At 37.6% G+C, this 19454-nt stretch overlaps 1 long non-coding RNA gene across 2 annotated transcripts in view; it reads right to left on the bottom strand.

The window, feature by feature from the left end:
- LOC110479159 (uncharacterized) overlaps window positions 1–19454 on the bottom strand; it is a 134603-nt gene extending 115149 nt beyond the window's left edge. For both annotated transcript variants that reach the window (XR_014953650.1, XR_014953651.1), the window contains exon 1: window positions 1–19454. This exon is cut by the window's left edge. This is a non-coding gene — a long non-coding RNA (uncharacterized LOC110479159).

The raw sequence follows: 19454 nt of genomic DNA, 5'->3' as shown, positions 1-19454 counted from the left end.
TCTGTACTAAGCATGTCTCTGGAGCCTGGTGTGGCTCCTACGGGCCATACAGTGCCTGTCCCCAGGCATGGAGCTGTGGCCAAAATGCTCTGACACGGGCAGTGGCCAGCACCTCACTGCAAGTGTCCCTTCTCTTGCCTGGGCAGCAGCAGAAGAGCTGAGATGAACACAGATTATACTCTTTTTGAGGCCATTTTTTGAGGATTCACTTGTCACCTGAAATTGTGATCAGTACCAGCTGTCATCCTGTGCAATGCAGAAAGAATTTCCTCCCATCCAGCCAAGTGATGCATGTCAATATGTTTTTAACAGCAGTCTGTTTCACATTAAATATTCAAAGAGGTGTAAAGCTGAAAGGAATGAATAAAGACGGGAAAGCACTGTACTTGTAGGCTTTAATATGTCTTTAATTGAACAAAGTATGTAAGACAACAATTTTTTACTGTCATAAATTAATTATTTACTCTTATTTACACAGGTTAACTATAATTAAATTATGTCTGTTTTGAAATACTTTTTTTTCTGTAGCAGGTCTTAATTTATTTTAATGCTGTGTTTTAATTTAAAACTGCTTTAATGCAATAGAAAACAAGTTGGCATGACAAATAAAGAGCTAATGTGCAGATATGATTCAGTTACTCATAAATCAGTTAATCTCTTCTAATGGAACTCCTTTAAATAATGCCTTTTTTCAATCAGCTGTATTTCTGCCTGTTGTTAAGGAACCAGCATTTTCCCAATGACGCACCAATACTGGCAGGAAGCACATCCTAAGTGTATTTTGTGACTCATTTCAATTTGCTCTTTGGTGCATTCACAGTTTGCTCATTAACACCAGCATTAGTGGCTAATGGATACTCAGTAGGAAGTTGGGTTTTTTTCATGAATATTTAATGGAACAACAGAAGTGAAGGTGAGGAAGGATTTCACTGGTGACAAAGTGAGCTTGTGGCTGGACAGCAGGTCATGACCCAGTGGAGTAGCACCACTGCTTCCCATGCCAGGAGCCCCACCATGGCTGGTACCTGCCACACTCCCCACCTCTCACCTGTGAACAGCTCATGTGCCTCACCAGCAAAGAAAGGAGAACAATCTCTAGTCTGAGAGAAAGTTATATCTTTATACACTGATTCTTGTCATTGCTTCACAATTGAGCTCTCTGACTATCATGGTTGTTATAAACCTGAGTACAGAACACACTTGGCTCTGTAATTTTGCTATACTGTGCTTGGTTCATTTCTTTCTTAGCTTTTTTTAAAAGACACTGGAAGAGACACTATTTTTGTATCACCTGTTCAACACAGAAATCTCTAATCACCTTATGCCCAAGTCTTCTCTTTCTGTTTGAGACAAAAAGCTGGGGAAAAAAATCATTCTCTTCCTCCCATACACACACAGAAAAAAATAGTCTGAAGGTACATCTTATTCTTTGTCAAGACTTCCCCTTAAATGAACTGGTCATAGTGTTCAGCAATGAATGAGTTCAGGTTTCTGACAGATTTTAGCTCTTGAAAAGCCTCTTAAAGGAAAACATTTTCTCTGTCTTTCTTCAGCTGGAGCCCTGAACACAATCCATTTGTATGAACTGGACTGATGTGACAAGGATGATAATTTCCCCTATTCTAAACACTCCATTAAGGCATTCCAGTGACCAAAATACATGTCCATAGGCTCAGGTTCCTGCGGAGCATGCAGCACATGAAAACACACATAAAATATGTAGTGAGGGGCACAGGAGGAAGCCTGAAGCTCAGAGGGGGAGATGTCAAAGGCAAGCTCAGGAAACCTTTGAAGTGTCCCTTTGTGAACACCAGGAGCCATACACAACCAGGCCAGCAAGTTTACAAGCATTCTCAAAAAAAAGCAGAGGTTTACATTACAGTTAGCGTTATTGATTTTTTCATACCAGGAGCAATAACAAAGTCAGTATGTAGTTCAAGGTGCACAGTGATCTTTATTATGCTCTCATACGGTTTTCCTAGCCTCAAGTTGTTTCCTCAGCTTTAAAAACAGTGATGTCACTGCAGGGAGCAAAAAGGAGTGCATTATACTAGGTAGCAGGAGAAAAAAGCCACTGTAGTCCAAAGGCAGAGGATGAGCCAAGTGCACAAAAGGTATATATATACAAGAACTCACATCATGAATACTCCACTGTTTGACACATTTAATATTCCTTCCAAAACATTTGCATGGTCATTTAAAAACAAAAAGCAGATGTTGAAACAAATGTGAAGAAACAGTCAGGTGCCACTGATAAAATCAAAATACTCCATATCCTGTTTGAGTCTTTCCTAGCACACATAAAGAAGAGGAAAGTTCTGACTGTACATGTAGGATAACTGACCTGGTACACAAGTGAAAACACAGGAAGGATAGGGACATGAGACTTCAAAGAATATTTGGATAAACTAGTATTATGACCTGATACAATTTGCCCTGAAGTAATTAAAACTTAAAGAACATATGAAGTGATTATGACACTTCTGGTCATAGAGAACAAATGGCATCCCAAAGACTGAAGGTGAGTGAGTACAATATGTACTCTTACAGGGAAAAGACAAATGCAGGGTAATAAGTGCAGTCAGTCCAGCTTGGGTAAGGCAATGTGTGCCAGAAACTCTGAAAACTCCAAGAGGAGGCTTCAGTCAAGCTCAAAGAGGATGTGTCAGTAACATGCTATGAAACTGTGCAGATGAAGTAGTGTCCTAGAGGAATCCACTACAGTAAATACACTGCTAAGCAATCTTCTCAGTTAGATGCTAAAACTGAAGCCGTTTATACAATTAACATATAAAATCAGCACATCAAAGAAACTTGGGAGGACCTGAATGTATTTTTGTCAAGAATGGAATTCAAAGTGCCCCAACCCTTTGGATGAAATCTGCCCTCTGCAAGGTGGACAATGAAAGTGAATGAAAGAAACATAAGGACCAAAGTTGAATGCTTGTGTAAAAAGCAGGTAATAATGGCTCCAAAGGATGTTTATGTTTTCACTGGGTTTGCATGGCAAGGTGTTGGTAGCAGAGGTGCTGAAAAGCCCCTTACTTATGTGTAGTTTTAAGAAAATAAAGCCAAATATCTGGTGAGAGACACTCTAAATGAACCTGGTTCTGTCTCAGACTGACAAGGTAAACTCTACCTCCATCACTGCAGAATTTTGCCAGCGCTCAGGCTTTGCAGATGCGGCAATCTTTGAACCTTGTTAACTTTCTCCCCTTGTCTTTTACAGACTTGCCTCCACTGAGGGACAATTTCCCCTAGGATTAGCCCAGTTGCTAGAAACCAAGTGGGACATTCATACATTGTTCTTTTTACCAGTTCAAATACGGAGAAACTCAGTGAATAAACATGGCTTTAGCAGACCCTCATCTATGTTTTCCTCCCTTCTTCTTTCAGTATCACAGGATATGTTACAACACATTTTCCACAGGTCTTGCTTGCCCCCAGCTTGCTTTATGATGTACATGTACTGTCTGTGCACATGTCCTGGCAGCACAAATTCCTGGTATAATGCAGTTACGCATTTGTGCCGCAGTGAAACTGTCAGATCACCGTTTTCTTCTGGGTGACAGCAACTTCTAAGCTCATCTCCCCCAGGCTGCATTTTCAGAACAGAAAACATCTCCAAACAGATTTCAGCTTCATGCAATGGCCTGGAAAGCAAGACTGTTCTCTTACTAGAGAGCAGAGTCAACAGAAACAGCAGCATTCTCTAGCTACTGAAAAAATGAAAAATATTTGCTTAGAAAGGGAACCAATTATTCATCTGAAAGTTCATTCTGCTTCTTTCCCAGGCTGTGTAGGAATTGCTACACACTCGCCTTAACAGCTACAACAGATCCATAGCTAATCATTGAAGGCAACACAGCGCCCTTCCTTGTGCAATGTAGCCAATCTTCAACATACTGGATGTGTCGTTTTTAAAAGCCATTGCCATTCTTGTCTTATTCCAGCAGATTATTCTTACCACATAAACATGAGACAGGAGAAATTCTGGACTAATTTCATGCCCTAAAATTTTTGTTATGTTGCATCCTATCCACACTACTACTGGAGCTCCATTATCTCAATCCAACGACTTCTTACACAGCTGAAGAATCATGTGCCAAATCAGTAGAAAACACTGAATTTTGATAGTAGGATGGCAATACCAATTGCTAAAATCCTAAAATTTTAGGTTTTCTCTCAAGGATGTTCACTTTTAACCCCTTTTTAAGTGTCTATTTTAAATATAAATTTTAAGACACATGAAGGAATTTAACATTTACTCATCAAATTTTTTCACCAGTAATAATAAAAAAATGAAGTGTTTTTTACCCACCTGTCTCAATATGGAAATACTTCCCTCTGAATCTGCAGGAGTACTTAACTTCTGAAAGCATACTGCTTTCAAAGTGAAATTGTCCATACAAGTGCAGATAAAAAAAAAAAGGAAAGGAAAAAAGGAGGCGTTTTTCTGTTTTTCTCCTCTGGACTGATACATCTCTTTCCTTATTAGTTTCATTAGTAATATATCACAGAATTTCATGTTCTTGTGGCATTGATTTGAATCAGATTTAGCCTAGACAGGTGCTGTTTAAACATTCCTTGCCCACACACAACTGCCAAAAAACACCTATCCTTACCTGGAGCATCCCTCTGCTTTGCAGCTCAGGACAAACCCTGGAGTAGAAATCATCAATGCAACTAAAATTTATTACAAAATTTGATGATTGGGTTTTTTAAAGAAGTGATTAAGGGAGATTGTTCTACAAAAATCCTCCATTTTCTAAGGTGTCAGTCAAGAATTTCCATTAAGCTTCTTTCTCTGCCCAATGCTTTTGTCAGGACATTGTAAATGTCATATTGGCAAAACTATCAGAGTCAGTTTGATAGTCAGCACCCACACAGATAAGCTTTTTCCATGCTTTTTTCACTAATGGATGAATAGACATTTCTAGGAAGCAGATAATCTTGTCATACAGATGTCTGAGAGTGACAGGTCCCGCTTCAGAATGCCTGCTGAGCTCTATTGCCTACCAAGTGATTCCCCTAGAATTCTTTTTCAGACTGTGATCAGAAGTTCTACTTTTTCGAATGTGAATTTTCAGTTCCAAGATCAGTTCTAGCCTTCTGGGATGCACAGAATTAGAGCCATGATTCTTCCACTTTGTATCTTGCGAAGTCATTGAAAGCTTGCCTACAGGTAAAACTTAATGCGACACCAAAAATCTGAACGGATCTCTTGAATCTAATATTTAGAATGTACACTGTGAACTGTATTAATTAGCTGCCTATGAGTTTGATAACATCAGCTGAGGGCTAAGCAGAGGCAGCCTCTGAAATTCAGTGACTGAAATCTATGTCTACAGCACAGTCTCTTTTTTCCAGCACCTGCAGTGAACTACAGCCCTGACTGAGACTGGGGCAGCCCTTTAAAAGCATGGGAATCCACTGCCAATCTTCTGTGTAACTGTGTAAAACTACAGACATTTACTGTTTGCTCTTGATATTTATGATATTGACTGAAGAGGTAGACAAGCTTACGGAAATGATAAATAAAACAGTGAGGTAGACTTGTCTTCCATGGAATATTTTCCAGTTTAGTCAAATGGGGCACCCTGCCCTTTCTTGGCATCTGTCAGAAATTTATAAGCCAGGGTAAATTGCAACTCTGGTTTAGCACTTCATTGTGCATCATTTAAAAGGTATGACAGCTTTGCAGTTTTCCAGTAATACCAGGAAAATGGAGAAAGGTTATACTTAGGTTTAGCAAAGAGGATTTTGGTTTGCCATTTGTTCGTCAAACCAAAACAGAAAAAAAAAAAAAAAAAAAAAAAAAAAAAAAAAAAAAGAAGAAGGAATTTTGAGTGGCACCCCAATGTAGGAAGCTGTTTAGCTTCTACAGATGAGTAGAGGGGCATGTCCCACAGCAAAGTGGGGAGCAGAGGGGAAGTGAAGAAAAATAATTTACCATTTTGTGAGACCCAAATCACTGAAAAAACCCATAAAACGCAAGAAAAATTCTAGTGCTCCTGCACAGAGACACATGACACCTCAGAAGCACCTATTGCAGCAGTCTCAAAGAGCCTCTTGGAGCTCATTCTCAGTCTGGAGATCATCAGCATCCATGTGAGAGGCAGGTAATTGTAACAGCTGAGTTATCAAAGCACTCTCTTAAAGAAGAAACAGAAAAGCAAAGCAGAAATCCTTCCCTTCACCCATAAGAGGACTTAAAGTGGTATTTGGAAGGTGTTGGAGTCAACATGCTCAGCCAGCAGCACACCCCTATGACCCAGCAAACATCCATCCTACAGGCAGGAGCATCCTCAGAGAGTGACCCAACAGGAGGCTCATGCCACAGGGAGAAACACAATCCCATAGACACTGGGTAAGGAGCACCTCAAGGCTCATTAAGGCAAAGGAGGTAGATCTGAAACACATCTGAGACTTGCACAAAATGTCCCAGTGGAATCTATTTGGCACCTGGGCCAAGGTTTGCCACTGCTTCCAGTGATCATCACTTCCTCATGCATATTCTTATGATAGGTCCAAGGCATATAAAGAACCCTGAGTTCCCTTGTTTCAAAAAAAATTTAATCCCATAGTTAAACAAATGAACTGTTACATCACGTATAGAGACACAGATTTAATAATAACATAGAAGTCCAAATTTAATAGATATATAAACTTCAATTAAATGTTTAATCCTTTTCATTAGACTAATAAATAACTCAAGAGAGAGTTCATAGTTTTAGTTACTTAATGAACAAAGTATACTTTCATTGTGACACGTAGCCTAGTTCATCATACCAGGCAAATGGGACAAAGCATTCCAACTTTCCTTCAAAGAATGACATTTTTAAGTAGAAGGACATAGATAATAAGTGAAGGTCTTTTGACTCTCATTTCACTGATGCATTTAATTTGAATTTCTCCTCTTATTTCAGGTCCCACAGAAGTCCTTCCCTCTCTATTTACCCAGCTTTGCTGCCTGCCATGATGGGGATGTCTCTACTAAACAAATGTTAGGCTTGATGCCCAACTTTCTGCAGCCATGCTGTTCTCCATTAATACTCATTAAATTCTGGCTTAGATGGTTTGCCAAATCAAAGCTCCCTCCTTATTCATCTCCTGGTTCCACCATAAAGACTATGAGAAACTACTCTACTTTCACTCATGAGAAAGTCATTTATGGTCAGAACTCATCACTATACCTTTTTTATATTTGAAAAACCCAGAAAATAGGATGAATGGCCTAGAGAGATTAATATATTCATTTAAAAACTATAAAGTGTGCAGCTGCTCATTGAGCAAGTACACTTCTAAGGTATGTGAATATTTAATTCAAGTTTGAAAACCTCTCTATACCCGTACAACCGTTTGGATACTACACCAGGATGCTAGGAGGTGCTACCTATCCTTCTGCAATGCCATTTTCATTCACCTTCTCTTTAACCCAAGGAAAATGGTTGCCATTAATTCGACAGCTGACAAACAAAGTCTAAATTGGTTTAGTTAATTGAAACATGAATAATCCATTAACAAAGTCTACCTGTTTCTGGGCTATTATTCTCATTCAGTTCCAGCTGATTTCAGTAAATAATGGATTCTGGCTGCAGACTGGAACTGCACACCTTTTGATTATTAAACAACAAAGCCCATGGTATATCCAGAATATTTTTATGTGAAAAAAACTGCTAGGTAGAACCTAAGACCAGTAGTGAACTAACATCCTGCAACTGAGGTGCTGTAAGTCAATAAAACTGAATGTCAGTTTTTTGAATTGAATAATGTAAGTGATGATATGTGTCTTGTTTTCAAAAAATTGACCCTATATAGTGCTAATTAACCTTAGCAGTATTTTCACAGCAGAAGATTTCTCAGTAAACAGAGTTACCAGTGACATATAGTTTCCTCTTTTGTTGGGAATAAGGGTTGAAATAAGGCACATTGTGAGAATAGCAGGTGCCTGTTCAATTTCTCAGTGACCAATTTGCAATTTTTTTTAAATATTGAGTAGGTCAAACTTTCATGCTAAACTGGTTGTGACAGTTATCTCACAAAAGTGAAGTCTTAATGAAACTCGCTGTTCTCCATTCAGAAAATCATCACACTTGTCCTTTTCCAGTGGCCCACTGTGCCCAATTTACCATGGTTAACAGGGAGCAGATCTTTTCAGGTTCCAGACTCTGCTTTGCGACTCATTAATTGTATTTGGGTTGCTCATTTTTATCCCAGAGAATTGTGCATTCACTTTCTATTCTTAATTCATGCTATCTCTCTCTTCTTCTTTTTTTTTTTTTAATATCTTGCAACTTACTAAATATGAGGTATTAAAACAAGATAATTAAGACAAAACTAACATCTTTGAGGATGGTGAAAAGAGAAATATGATTTTCTATGTGGCTTCCTGGATATGCACAATTTCTATAAAACTCATATGGGAGACATAAAGAAAAATGGTATTTATTTGCAGTGACATGGGAAAGATTCTGGGATATGTTTGTATAATTTCTGTGGTTAGATTTAGCCCATAGGCAGCGAGAAATTAGATTCAAAGTTGGCATAGTTGATGAAAGAATATCAGAGTGTTTAAGTCTGGTTTTAAGGAGAAAGAAAGCATTACTGCTGGTAACAATAGTATATCTATGGTGTCCCAGTTTGAGTGACGTGCATGTCTCCTGTTTTAGCTATCAGAAATGAATTTAAGCAAGGCTAGACTTCCGCCCTAATTTCTAGAGGCATTCCAAACAGCAATTCATGACATCCAAATATACAGGGGAACAAGTACCGATTGGCTGTGCTAATTTTTTTCTGTATTATTGAGGGAACTTGGACAATTAGGTTTGTCTAGGTTCCAGGTTAATCTCACCTAACATCAGCTATGTTACATTTGTGCATCTGTCCTACTATAATCATCCACCTCCATTTATAGTCACATCAGAAAGATAAAATGCATTCAGCAGATTATTCATCTCATCCTAAATTAAGTGCCTGAAACAGATGGGATAAATCAACCTCTGGATTTGCCCATTTCCCTCAGTTGTGAACAGGGGAAACACAGAAGACCCCTCTCAGCTCAGAGACCTAACTTTTAAATGGTAGAAGTTACATAAGTGTAACCCTGTTCTCCGGAACAAACAGGACATTTATATAACAAGGTAATGACTCTAGACAATGAAACAGAAGAACTTGAACATCAGGTACAGAATATGAAAAGGGATGGGATAGAATGAGAGAAGCTGGGAAATAACAGCCACTATTGCAGCACAGCACTAAAGGGCATAAAGGGCTTGCATGAAAGAGAAACACAGGTCACAAACAGCGATAGATATTGGTGATTCAATAAGACTAGGATTATAAGAGATAGCTTGAGCAAAACAGGATTTGCTTTGTTCAAAACCCCATATCAATCTTAAATAAATAATGCAAGGTCTTACTACTAGACAACCTCAAGGATGGAAGTAACCATCCACTTACCTGCACAGAAAACTTCAATGCTACTATAGAATTGTCTAATGAGGTCTTTAAAAACCATGACCTACTGGGAAACCTTAACTTTCCAGATTTGAGACAGGAAACAAATGTTCATCTTGATAGAGGTCCAGTTAGTGTGACAGCCAGTAGGTTTCTAGGCCAAATCACAGAAAGCAATATTCAAACAACTTACTCTGGTACTTCAACCAGCTCCCCCTCTGTTGCAGCATCTCCATTCAAAAGTGAAATGAGCAATTAAGCACATTTCTACCCAAAGCTTCCAAAAACCTGCTGCCTTTCCAAGTCAATGAAAGAAACCAGTTGTGAAGTCAGACAGTTTGTTGTCAAAGCCAAAAACACAGCGTGGTTGTACTCAGATTTTGCCTCTTCACTGCTTCCAGGTCCAAGTCTAGCTGATTTGTTATTAACAAATTAGGGTCTACCACTTACTTCCCTTTGTGCAGAGATAAAAGATTAAAATTTTTGGGTTTTGCAACAAGGATGAAAATGAGATAAATCATAAAGATTCTGGATATAGGTCTTTTGTTCCTAATGTCTACATTTAAACCTGGTCTAGGCCACCAGTGACTGGAAGTCACTACTACCTGGCACCTCTTTGACAGTCCCTAAGGAAAGAAAAAATGGTCTCAACCAGGTTCTTCATAGACGATTGTCCCTAACAGAGAAACCATAACCACAGCAAAAGTTACCTGAAGTCATTTTGGATAGTTCTTGGTGGCAAACAGGAGGCTGAATGGGTGCTGAAATGGACGTCTACCTGTCTTTGTTAAGATAGTTCTTCCATACATCCTCTGTACGCTTGGACAAGGTAGATTAAACTACTAGTTCTCATTAGGGACATCATCATCATCACCATCAAATTTCAGACATGTAATGGTGGGGTAATAAAAATGTTCATTGCTGATACTGTTTCCTAAGTAGGCTGAAGTCTGCTTCTAACTAACTGTGGCCTGTGACAGGCAATAAACCAAACAAAAATTCAAACAAATAAAAACAAAAAACCAACACAAACACTAGAAGTCATTTTTATTGTATCTGCATATATATATTAAACACTGTTGCAGGCAATCAGACCATTGCCTAGAGGTGCCATATTAAATCTGGTTGTTGGTTTTTGCCATTATGTATCTGAGAGACTCTTCTACTTTTAGTTTGCCTAGTGTGACAGATCTTCTATTTCAGCTACTCCAAAAATTTCTTTGGTATAATTCCTGGGTTTGTAGCTTTGAAAGGAAAGAAATCTGACATTCCTTTAATGGGAAATATCCAGCAGAAGAAAAAGAAACAAATCAGTGGAATTGTTCCTCCCTATCTCCAGCTGAATTAGTCATTCCAAGCGCATCTGAAAATTCATCCTTATCTAAAAATGTAGAACAGAACCTATAAAAAGTATGGTGCAGTCAAAATACTATTTATTCACAGGAACACTAAATGTAAGGTCAATGAAATAATAAAATAGACCTGTCTGAAACTGTCTGAATCTAGACCTGATGTTCTCATAGAAGAGTTGTTGACTAATTACTTCTATCATGGAAAAATGGATTAAGATATAGATTAGAAACTACAGTAGTCAAAAGCAAAACCACTTTTTTTTGCATTTCCCAATCTCTTTGTAAAAGTAGATAAATTTTGCACAAACATCTAAACTCTCTCTGGTTTACTTTTTGGCCTGTGATTGTGACAATTGTTCTGAGAAATTGGGATCTACACTTAGATTATATATATTATTAGACCAAATCCCAAAATGGGGTATGGCACACTTAATCTACCAATTTAGACATCACCACCTGAACCTGAAGCTCAAGGCTTCCTTTACAGCTGATTCTGTCTCTGCTTTAGGATTACCTGTATCACCCAATCCTGTATCACCCTCTATATTATTGATTTTATTCACTTATTTTGAAAGGATGCAGAAGCTTCAGCATACTGGAAGAAGAGTTTGGCAACTGAAAAAAACAAATTCTATTAATTTACAGGGAAAATAATTTCAGTCATTAAAAAGGTAAATGAAAAATTTTATATGACTAATCATCTCTGTCCCTATTTTTTCCCTCACAGATGATTCACAGATTTCTTTTATTCATTTATTTAGTACTTTCTCTTTGAACATTACTTTGTGCATTCCTTAATACCAAACCTGACAAATTCAGGCAGGATTAAAGAGAATAATGATATTCCTTCTTTATTATACCACGTGGCCCTGACTCCTTCCAAACAAAGCCAAATAAAAGTTAGCTATTCTAGAGGAGGTGGCCAAGCACTGACCAATTCACATAATCAAGAGATGCTATTTTTCCTCTTGCTGTTATTATTTTTCCTCCAAATGTAATTAAAAATGGATATAAGCATGTAATCCAATATGACTTAGTAGACTACTTTCTCAAACAGAGCAGCTGATAGTTTGGGGAAAGAGCATTCATATTAATTAATAAAACAAATGCTTTTAGCTTTACATAAGATGTTTTCATTTCATTAAAAATAGCCTGCCTGCTGAGTAGTCAAGAAATACTGTATTTTCCCTCCACCAGAAAAGATTCAGTACTAATTTCTCAAAAGTGCATTGCTGGGAGTAAAATCCATCACATTTGAACAAGGAGTAGACACCATTTAGCATGTAAAAACCATACGACTATACTAGTTTGTAGCGTGAAACATATGCATAAGTATATTATGCATATTATGCATATTAAGCATAAGTATATTATGCTTATTCTTACTGATATGAAAACAATTTCTCCATTGCAACAGAACATGAAATCTATAGTCTGGTAACTCATAAAACGCAGTGGTAATTTTTTAATTGAAGAGATTATTTAATTTAATTTAATTTAATTTAATTTAATGGGGATAGGTAGAAATTATATATGGAAAAGAAAACCAGATTTTTTTTCCAAAGAGTCTGTGCTACAAGCATGTTTAAATAGACCGGTTTCATCTTAGTACTGGTAAGTTCAAGCAACATAGGGAGAACTGGGACAAAAGCAGATATAGAATAGACAGATCCATAAACTGATCTTCACAGATAAGTTATTTATATATCTTCTGAGGAGAATCACATAGTTCCCACATAAATACTAGTCCTTTCCTACTTTGCAAATAGCTCAGAAACACCCATAGACATAGGCCACAGGCCACAAGCAGTCTGTGACTAGACAGCCTAATAAATGATGAGAAAAATGCATTTGGTAAATTCAGATGTTTATTGGTATTAAAAGCAATAGTGGTTATCACTCTGTCTGCTGACAAAGAACAGTGATTTTCAGGTATTGTGATAAAAGCGGTATGTAAGGAAATATTAAAATGAGAAAAATTAATAAATGGACACACTTTTTATTGAGAGCTCCTCCCAAACATAGCAAACAGGTGATTTGAACATGACTGGTCTCCAGGTGCCCACCTAAGGTGCTCTATCACTCCCTTCTCACCTGTGCAGGGGAGAGAAATATGATGAACAGCTTGTGGGTCAAGATAAGGACAGGGAAAGATCACTCAGTCATTACAGCCACATCAAAACCAGACTCAACTTGGGGAATTAGATTAATTTTTTACTTTGAGTTGATTGGTAATGAGAAAAATTAAAATTAAATCTTAAAACACTTTCCCCCTGCTCCTTCCTCTTGACAGATTCAACTTCACTCCTGATTTTCAATACCTCCTGCCCTCCAGTGCTCCACTGCTCCTCCTGACCAGTTAGTAAAACAAGGCAATCCTAAATCCGCAACTTAATCAAATCCTCACAAAGCAAAAAAGCATTCTTTAGCCTTAAAACATGAGAATATGTTACCTCAGAGCCTGGGGTGTTCCAAGGAGTTTCTTATCTCATGTTTTGTTTTTTTTTCTTCTATGGAAGTGACTCCAAATGAATTCCATTTAATTTTCTTATTTATTAAATATTCTGCTTAGTGCAATATTTGTTTGATTCTTTTAATCTGTTATCCTTGTATTAGTTCTAAGAGCTTCTCAGACAATGGGCTAAACTCAGATTTTTTCTTAGTCTTTGAACATAAATGTTTTACTTCACACAGCAGGCTTAAAAAGAGGAGCTCTCTCCTCCATAATCCTTGCCCTTAAAATGCTCAGTGAAATGAACTTGCAAGTTTATTAACACCCATAAACTGGATTCTTCCTAAGCTAACATCAAAACAAAAGTGGAAGATGTGGAAGTGATGCTTCTTAGGTTCATAGCTGCATAGAAGCCCAGTCTCTAAAGTTCTTCTGAGCCACACAATTCAGAGTGTCTCCCGAGGTACATCTAAATCATGCCATTGTAAAATACCCATGACTCTACATCCCATACTATATACTGACCTCAGTACAAGAGCTGAGTGGACCCTCTGTCTTCAATGCATTCTGGTTCCTACCAGAAATAAAACTATAGACACAAACAATGAGTAGGGTAGATGTGCACTAAAATGGAATCCTGTCTACAGGTCCTGAAGACTAAAAGTGCTGGGTTCTTCTTTTTTTATAAAAACTTTCAGAGATATTGAAGACTTAGTTTTACCTGGTCACATTCTGAAGTACTGTGTAGCAAGTATTTTCCTTTACTTATCTTCTGTTAGGATAAGCATTCAGGATCATTCTCAGATAGAAAAAGCTAAATGAGAGCTTTGAATAAAAAGCCAAACAGGCTACCAGTATGGCTGAGGGACAATTAAATATTTTATCAAATATCCTGTCTTATTCTCTGTCCTGAAAAGCCCATAAGAACAGCACATCATTATCCATGATACCCTGGCAACTGTGGCTACAATCTCTCACGTCACCTCATTAACAATCAGTAGTCCTCTACAAAGCTGTTATTTACAAGGAATATTTCCAGTGGCACTTGAAGGAAGCCACAAGAACTGACAGTCCTCCATGCCTTCATGTTATTTGATAGAGCTGGCTGAGCAAACTCAACAGTGTTGTAGTGCCCAGTGTAAATAGTTCTCCAACTGCTGTGGAGATTCAAGAATCAAAACTACAGAACAAACTCACTTGGAAGAAAACACAACAAATAAAATAATTAAGATTTTTCCATCTAAAAATCTGAATCATGAGTTATTTTTTGGGAAATTGTGACCAGTTCTATTTGTCAGTCAGCCTTTGATTTCATCACCACTGACTCAAAGACCAAGGAAGAAGTTCCAGTGACTGACAAAAGTACATTCCGCTGCTATTGAAGGGATCTGCATTGGCACAAGTAAAGCACCCATAAAATTCAGGTGCTTACATACATTTTAAAAATACTCAGTCTGGTCTTTATATCATACCCCCAACACCACCAGCTGAAGCAATTTTGCTTAAGATGTCTCTTTCTTAATTATTTTTTTCTTTCCTTAAGCAAATCTGCAGTTCACATGCTTGTTTTGGGAAATGCATCACATCAGTGCAGGGCAGAGAAGTACAGCAGCAGCAGGTATTAGCATACCATTGCAACAGCAATATCTATGCAATTAAACTTCTGCTAGACCTCTTCACAAAGGGAAGAGCAGTCCATGTGGACAAGACATCACACAAGAACACCAGCTATATCCAAAGTTTGGAAGGAGAGGGAGTTAGGTTTGCTTTCAGTCAGGTCTCGAGAAACAAAACACACTGGGCAAACTTTAGTCCTGTTACAAACTGATACCTTCTGCAGCCAAGTTTCTTTATGTCGCATTTAGATTTCTCCCCACAAAATAGGAAAGTATAGCTCTGAAACTTGTCCCAGGCAGTTAGACCACTATATGATATATAAAGAGCATCACTTTTGCTTACAGCATGCTTTTCAGTAATACAAACAGAAAAAGGAGAAATCTGAGTCTGTTATTTTGTCTCTCTTTAATGAGGAAGCTAAGGTTTACCAGGATAATAGGCAGAGAAAAGATAAATGGAAGAAACAAGGTAATTCCATAGTAAAAATCACAGTAAAGGAGTTTTTCATGAAAAGTGGGTGTATCTGGGATGGAATCTCTAACTTAACTGTGATTTCCTGCAAAACACTCTCTTGCAGATAAAGGAGGAAATTTCTGTGGAAATTTGAAATAAGTATTTCATTACCAACCAAGTCCATACTAAATTAAAAGTGAACTGTCTCAAGTAGTGAAAATAAAGTCAATCAGGCTTTGTGCAGATCATAATTTAGTAACAGAAGTTAAAAATGTGTTGAAAGATAGATAATGACAGCCCCCACAAAAATATGGGCAAAAACAAATATCATTTCTAACAATATCTGAACAGAAAAGTCCCAGTTTTTAGGGTCTACTAAGGCCTAGTTTATTGAAAGACAAAAATCAGACTTTATGCTAACTTCCTCTGGGGTATTCATTGTCCCAGGGAGTTGGCAGGCCCAGGAAAAGTGAAAGCCCATGCAGGCAGCCCCAGCTGCTGTTTGCCATTGTTTACTGGTGGAGAGTCAGGCAGAGGACCAGCTTTACCCCTGCCCTGCTGAGGAGCTACAGCTTTTCTGATAACCCCAGGCAGTCACAGGTATCCCGTATTCCTCCTTCCTAATTGCCAGTGCCAAATCCTGCTGAGGATTGGAGTAGCTGGGAAAAGAGTACTTTGGGAGACTTAAAGTGTGCTCCTGGCTTCTGTCCTCACCCTCTCTAGCAAAGGCATGAGCTGGCCAATAGATCTGGGCTTGAGCTGCTCCTCTCATTTCACTTTCTAAATGCCTTCCTTTCCCTAAATTTCACCATTCTGCACTAGAGTAAATAGCAAAGTCTAAATTAATGCCTCATTGAGAAAGGCAGTGTTGTTTTTTAATTAGGGAAACATTCTGACCCCATCACTACATCACTAGTGGTTTTACCATCTAGGTTTATTCTTCTAAAACTGTTCAGTGGAGTACCAGTTTGTCCATTTTTTTTTCAGTTTACAACAAGAAATAAAGTTGGTCTTGAAAGGCCGTATCCTCTAAAAAAAAAAAAAAAAAAAAAAGACATTCAGCTGGTTTTCTATTCTTCCTTATCTCACTCATGCCTGTGAGTTTCCTCATTTGTAAATCCCAATAGCACTACAACTTTTTCTCTCAGGCAGTTCTGTGATTCTTAAATTTTTAAGAACAGCCATTTCCAGTGGAGGGAGAAGCATTCTTCAAAGATTATTTCCCCACAAGACTACTTTGGGGTTTTGAAGCGGCCTCCTCTACAGACAGCATAGCATATGTTCCTCTGTCCCCTAACCATTACAAAAGAAAAATAAAGGAGAGTTTGAGGAAATAAAGGAAAGGATTATGGACATAGTTGGCTTCATTTGCACATTATGACAATGAAAATTAATAAATATGAAGGAGAGAGGGTTTTTTAGTCCATTTCAGCTTCCTAAAACATGTATACCCTATTTGATTCTTTTCTGATAGAATTCTTTTCAAACCGGTTGGGATTTGCAAGGAAAAAACATGATACCCTTGAAGGGTTTTATGGATTTTTTATCAATTTAGATGAGTGTTGTTTACTGGGCTTTGGAAAAAGACAAGTTGTTTCCTATCTGGAGAAATTCAGCTCTCCAAATGCAGGGGGTCTGGGATAGCTCTCTTTATTTACAACACACAGGAAAAAAAAATAAATGTAATGTCAGAAGCGAGCAAAATAAAATCATGGCAAAGAGGATCAGAGTAATGCCAGAATTCTTCCCCTGCTGCCTCAGTTTCTTAACTTATAAACTAAATTTAGTCCTGGCATGAGCAAAGGTAACACCCACTGCAGTCAGGAGGACCTCTGCCATTTATATCAGGACACTGCTGACAGTTGATGCTTCTTGTCATTTGCATTTGTCATCTGCAGTAGATTAAAAGAGAAGGAAAAAAAATGAAAGAAAAAGTGTAGGGGGAAGAGGGTAAAATGACAAGTATAATACACAACTATAAAATTTGAGTGGACAAAAATATACAACTTTGTAGAGAACAGGAGAACTTGGGAAAACACTGGAATGGGCTAGCTATATTAATGATTTAAAAATGCATGTGCTCAAAGCAACTTCTGGCAGGACTCCATGAACTCTGCTTACCTGTGTGACTTTTTAATTACTACTACTAAATCATCTTTCCATTCACTAAACCCCACTCAGTTTATATTGGAGTCCTACAGTGCTCAAGAATTTCCTGAGTAGTGTGATCAGATCTTATTTCCTCATTACACAAGCCTGCACTCCATTTGGCTCTAGTTCTTCATCACAGATTGGTCAAATTAAAAAAAAGGAAAGTAAGCTGAAAAAATAATTACAATTTTAATTGTAAATTTATACCTTACCAGAGGAACAGAAGAGTTATATTATTTTCATTTTATTTCCACCACCAATAAATATGTAATTTGTTTATTATTTTGAGGAAAAATTATGCATATCAAATTTGGGGTTTAGATGTGATTCCCTATTTTTGTCAGAAAATTGAAGTAGGGAACTCCTTAACCTTCAGCACTTTTTGCCACAGGAATTCTCATCTGCTTACAGTTTTGAAGTCCAATATAAAATCCCATTTTAAAAGTACACCATCAATACTGAAACTTGAGGAAATCTAAAATTTCTAAAATATTAGTGGTATAGTGCATATATATAGCCAGGCCACATTTTCACTTCTCAGGAAGGAATTCTGATAAACAAAATGTTTTATCATCTCAGGAAAAAAATCCCAAACAAGAGAAAACCAGTTTTGACTGGAAAAGGAATATTTCCTTCTTTGCTTTCTTATGGAAAAAAGCTGTACCACAAACTACTACTTGACTCTGAATTCCTGAAAGCAATAAGCAGAACTTGTCCCTCCAACGCCCAATACAGGTTTGCAGTTGTTGATTGCATAATTATGAATTGCAAGAAGTAAAAAACGAAGTATGGTGAAAGCAAGGATAGTTTTCTTGCCACTATGAACTCATAGAGAGCACAGGGGCTACCCAAATATCTTTAATCCACTCCCATACTTCCAGCCAGGGTTTGTCATGAGGTCAGGGCTGTCTGCGACCACTTAGAGTTCCCTTGCACAGTTCATCTGTAACATTTCTCCAGTTAGCATATTCCTTCCATAAAAGGAAAAAGACCCAAACAAACCAACAAAAAACACCCCACCAAAGCCAAAACCAAACAAAAAACAAGTTTACAAAGACTAAGTTTGCTGGATTTTTTTTTTAGTATGCTAAGACCTGCATGTAATTTTCATAAGGGAAAAACAAATACAAAAGGCAGAAAATTTAGGGGTTTTTTTATGCCTGAAAATAGGTCCAAGGAAGCTTCTTTCCTTTGTTTAATAGGCACATGCTATTTACGTCTGTGATGGCATATTGACACTGTGGCAAATTTAGATCAGTGTTGGCTTTATATGAACTGGGGATTTTGATCCTCCACCTCTGCTAGTTTGATTGCTTCACTTCACAACTGCCTTGAAAAAATGGCATGAAAATTTCAAAATTAAAACAAATCTGCTAATGGGTGATCCCAAAGGCAAAAACCAAAAATTCTTCTTTGTTCTTGATAATTTATGGAATTATCTTTTAAGCTCTGTTGTTTTACTAACTAGAAGATACAGTGTTGCTTTGAGTTTCAGTAAAAGTAGGTACAAGTGCATAACACATAGTTCATCCTGTGATGCATTATTTTTGGACTGCTCCCAGACAGGAGGGAGAAGAGTTAGTACAGTAGCAAAATTATTTTTTTCTTTCTGGATAAAAATATCTTTCCAATTCCACCAGGCTTATAAAATATTATTTTGCAAAAGAAAGCTTAGCCAAAATAACATACAAGAGAAAGCTTTACAATGATGGCATCAAATAAACTCCTAAACATGAACAGAGCACAGGGATCTCCCACAGTCAATTATATTTCAGTAGAAATACATTTTGGTCCACTCAGGACCAAATGCACTCAGGACAACTTCATTCACTGAGAGGTTTAAGAGGCATTTGGTTTTGTGACATTGGGTTACTGATAAATTTAAGGTACCAAGCATGTGTTACTTTATTTTTTTTTTTAAAAAAACCACCATGCTCAGCCAAGCTCCATGCTCTCCACCCAGGGTGGAT

Source organism: Lonchura striata, chromosome 3 (genome assembly GCF_050655825.1).
Source record: "Lonchura striata isolate lonStrDom1 chromosome 3, ASM5065582v1, whole genome shotgun sequence".
NCBI lineage: Eukaryota > Metazoa > Chordata > Aves > Passeriformes > Estrildidae > Lonchura > Lonchura striata.
The sequence above is the reverse complement of the archived record's forward strand: the minus strand, read 5'-3'. Positions and strand labels throughout refer to the sequence as shown.